Genomic DNA, 4,594 nt, shown 5'->3' on the forward strand with positions numbered 1-4,594 from the left:
CAGGCTGCGCTATTTCTGCAAGTTTTGCTGCAACTTTTTTACGTACAAATTGTACTGTATGTTTAACTTTTTTACAGAAAATTCGTTGTGCAACCTACGTGCGAATACCGCCTTGAAGTGTGACTTGACGGCAGTGAGAGCTGTGCTGCCGTGAAGCACCCTGCTTGGCGTATATCAATTTGTCCGGTGTTAGGATGAAAGCTGTACGTGTTGACAAAAGTTACGGCAGGTGACGACATCATTTATAATCCCAATGCTATGGTGCAGCCGAAAACAACGAACTTTTACTATTCAAGTAGCCAAGCGTTTACATTAAGTGAGAAAGAGCACTTGACCTCCACTAAGACGACAAGTTTGGCATTGCAGTCGTGCGGAGTTGAATTATAGCGGCAGCCGTCGAGAAAGAATAAGCAGTTATATTGGGTGCCTTAAATGATTCTTCAGACTTAATCCCCTAATCCAGTGACGCATACCTGTGAGAGCGAACTATCATATTCAGCTACGAAACTAGCCATTTCTGACCAGCAGCGGGAGAGTCCACCAGCCGCTCCGCTCAAAAGGTTTGGGAAAAATTAGGAATTGAAGGAAAACTGGCATGACAATTGCTTGGGTGGTGCCACTTCATGAATATTTATAATTATTTACCTCCTCATAGTCTAAATTTCCGCGTGGCATGACCTGCGAACACGTCTGTGTGTAATCAGGAGCACAACCGCCGTACTCCCAGGTGACACCGCTGACAATCTAGAGAACACTTTTACCAGGCCACCAGATCCTGTAATCTGGCTTCTCTGGAGAGGTTCCCGTCTTTCGCGGTCACTCTGTGGGACGAGATTACATCACCAAAGAATGTGGTACCAGTACACTTAACGCAATTCACCCTGCACTGCAGCTTATCTGTCTGAATGATTGGTATACTTCCAGAACCCACACAGCTCTTCGCCTTCGGATGCGTTCAGTGCACGTCCACCGTAACGTGCCGAGACCTAGTAGTAGACAACGGCGGTACACACTCTCTCTCTCTCTCTCTCTCTCTCTCTCTCTCTCTCTATATATATATATATATATATATATATATATATATATATATATATATATCAACGTTTATTTTTTGTTTTTTGTGACGCCACTGTCAGGACACGTGCATGCACACGCATATACACGTCTTAAAGCTGATAGCAAAGCACGGATGAGGAGATACATCACGAGACCCTTGTGTCTCGACAACCCCCTGCTGAGCCTTTCTTCGTCCGACATTGCACCCCTACATATTTCCTATAGCTGCAGGCATCAGATATCGCGCTTCTTCTCGTAAGACTATATAACACAAAAGTAAACAGCGAACCGTTTTTAAGCGAGGTCCGCTTCATTAAACGCGAAGCGCGCGGACGGACTCACTTTAATGGCGAAGGGCGAGTATACGGGATGGGTAAAAAAAGGATGGGCTGCAGGCTTTGCGCGAGCGCGCCCGGCCATGCGCGCGCGCGTGAATACGAGATTCACGGCTCGCGGGCGTCCTGCCGCAGCGTTTGCTCAATGTATCGCTTCTAGCAGGGAGACGAGAGGGTACCGCCGATCAAACGCCGCCCCCTCGTCTCGTCTCGCATGAACGCGTCATTTACTAGCCGATATGCCGGGGGCAAATAGGAGACGAGAGCCTCCTGCGCGCGCTGTAAATTTCTGGCACGGCCTATGGCTCGATCGGCTGCCCCTCATGACGGGTCCGCTTTAGGTAATAAAGTCTGTCAGCTTTGCACTTACGACATTCGAGGGATAAAAGAAGCGACACTGGCTCAACTTCAAGGCCGTCATGGACGGCGCAGCGGAGATTGAACGGAGGTTCAAGAAACGTTTAAAAACACCATCTCCCGCTAAAGGGTACAATGAGGCGATGCGAAGCAGTGTTTCGGCATGTAGAGCCCGCGTTTCATTGTGGGAGTGGTGAGGGAGGAAAGGGGAGAGGGGAAGTGGAGAGGGGGGAGAATGGGGTGGAGAGGGGAAGTGGAGAGGGCTTGCGCATGCGCAGTAAGGGTGGTCACGCCGCACACCACCACCACCACCACCGGATTGAACTCCGCTATAAGATGCTTCACATCTAAAAAACGACGCATGGAAGACAATGTTATGCAACGCACCTGCAGCAGAAAATTGATCAAACAATTGTTCACCATCAATTGCCCTTTCCCGCGAAGAGTTATCCTATCTGCGTAATGATACGTAAGATTTTTGCAAATAGTGCATGCATGATGATCTATGCTAAAAAGTTGTCCATATATTGAGGTTCCTGGCTCGTAATAAATAATGTTGCAATTAACGCCTGCTTGTTTGTCACGTTCCGCTTCATCCTCGTCTTTACATGCGCTGTAAGCTCCATGCTATATAACGTTTCTTTTTTCTTTCTTCTACTATCAACTGCCTTTTAAGAGCGGAGCTCTTTAAGCTTTTCGTTGCGACGTGTAGTGCGAACAGAAACTATCATCATCATGAATCGGCACGCGCTCTCTTCGTACTCTTCTTCATCTTCGCTCCCAAAACACGTGCGCCGATTTCTCCAGCGCGGAATGGAATAACTCTGATGGGTGAGAGTACGAGTACAGAGAGAGAGAAAGAAAGAGAGAAATTCCTGTCGAAAAAAAAAATTCCTTGGAGAGGAGGGATTCGAACCCGCGTACCCATGATCCGAAAGCGAGCGTCCTAACCACTCGACTATCCAGGCACGCTGTCGGAACATAGCATAGCCTTGTGTAGTACAGTGTAGCAATGTGGCGGGAAAGAGAAGCGAGAGTGAGATGTAAGGTGTGAGGGTGAGCAGGAGGACAAAGAGGAGGGGAGATATCAAAGCATGGCGTACAAAGAAAGAGAAAGGCCGAAATATATCTAGATAAAGAAAGGGAAGAAAGACAGAAGGAGAAGGTAAAAGAAATACATAGAGAGAGAAAGGAAGAAATAGAAATAAACAGAGACAGGAAAGACAGAAAAAAAGAACAGAGAGTTGAGAGGAAAAGAAAGAAAGAGAGGACGAAAGAAAGAGAAAATACGGAGAAACAAAGAAGGCCGCCCAGCTCTGCACTTCCTTCAGGATCGGCTCTTCGCAACTACTGGTGCCTGCTAAACAAGAAAAAAAAAAGTGCAGATGCAGCCCATACGATTCGTCTTGAACAACTTCCGACACAAGTGCGAAGTGCCAGCTCCGAACCAGGAAGACCACAAAGCCTGACCACACGTACGCGTTGCAGCGCGTCAGCGCGTGGCTTGTAGACGCGGCGCCGCGCCCTCTCCCTATGGAGAGAGAGGGCGCGCGGCTGCACGAAGCTGCGCGCCCTCTCTCTCCATGGGGAGAGGGCGCGACGCCGAGTATGCAAGCCACGCGCTGACGCGCTGCAACGCGTACGTGTGGTCAGGCCTTTACGCTGCAGCTTCACCTACAGCGGAAAGGCACGAAAGAAGCAGAAACAGCAACTCCGGGAAATAAGCGGGCAACGTCCCAGCATTGCTTCCTGTGTCATGCGAAGACAAAATATCCGCTAGCTCAATGCACCGGTTTCGCAACTATAGAAACGACGGAGGTCGCACAAAATGCTCCACGCGAACGGGACAGAAGTCGGCGAGTGGCATCGATCGCTCAGACAGCGGCGTTTTTGCCACCGGTAAAGAACAAGCGAAGCGGCGAGGCTATTCAGCGGCGTGGTTGTCCCGTATATTACGCGCAGCGTACTTGCAGTATAGGCTGCGCTACTGCCTCACCCCGACACTTTGAGGGCGTTATAAGTTTCGATCGACTGAGGCGAAATGGCACTTCTTTTTATTTTATTGTTCTCGCCACTAACGTCAACCGTTTCCTTCTTTCTTTTAATGCGAAACAATTCTTGGAAACCATAGTCGCATTAGTCATATCTATCTATCTATCTATTCTCCAACACTGGGATGCCATCGTTCTCGTCTTATCGGATTTATAAATTGGATGTTATCAAAGTACCCACGACAATGACATGCGCACATGACCAAGACTAATGACACGCCATGCACATTAATGGCGTGACATGAATGTCATGTATATCACGGTATGAATGGCATAAATCAGCTGATAATATCATTATGGCGCAATGAAAAATGAATGGATGTGAAGCCGTCGTTGTTTCAGTATACTTGGTTTATACCATGCCGTTGTAGTTGTTTCTTGAAGCCACAAGAAAATCCATACGGATTTCTCAGAAATGCAGCCTTTTAAATTCGTCCTGGTCCGGGGTTCGAACCCGGGACCAACGCCTCTTAGGGGCCGTCGCTCTACCAATTGAGCTAACCAGGGAGCTAGCTATTGGCAGTGTGGGAACGAATTCATCGACAGCTCGAAGCACATGGACACATATTGCAGAGCATTTCTGCGGAATCCCGCAAGGGTTAGGAAAGGGGAAAATTTTTCCCTTTCTTAACCCTTCCGCCACCTTGCGGGATTCCTCAGAACTGATTTGTAGTAGTTGTTTCTGTATGTCTGATCATGGCCTCCGAGATTAGCCGGCGACGCGCTGTTGCCATTGTTTGGTGTATACCATGTTGTGCATGGCATGACGTGCCTTCAAGATAAAGACGAATGACA

The 4,594-nt window shown here is 48.3% G+C and overlaps 1 non-coding gene across 1 annotated transcript; it reads right to left on the reverse strand.

Annotated features, from left to right (window-relative positions):
- Positions 1 to 4,230: 4,230 nt before the first annotated feature.
- On the reverse strand, positions 4,231 to 4,306 carry Trnal-uaa (transfer RNA leucine (anticodon UAA)). The gene has a single exon. It is a non-coding gene; the product is annotated as a tRNA-Leu (tRNA).
- Positions 4,307 to 4,594: the final 288 nt, after the last annotated feature.

Source organism: Rhipicephalus sanguineus, chromosome 2 (assembly GCF_013339695.2).
Source record: "Rhipicephalus sanguineus isolate Rsan-2018 chromosome 2, BIME_Rsan_1.4, whole genome shotgun sequence".
Classification (NCBI taxonomy): domain Eukaryota; kingdom Metazoa; phylum Arthropoda; class Arachnida; order Ixodida; family Ixodidae; genus Rhipicephalus; species Rhipicephalus sanguineus.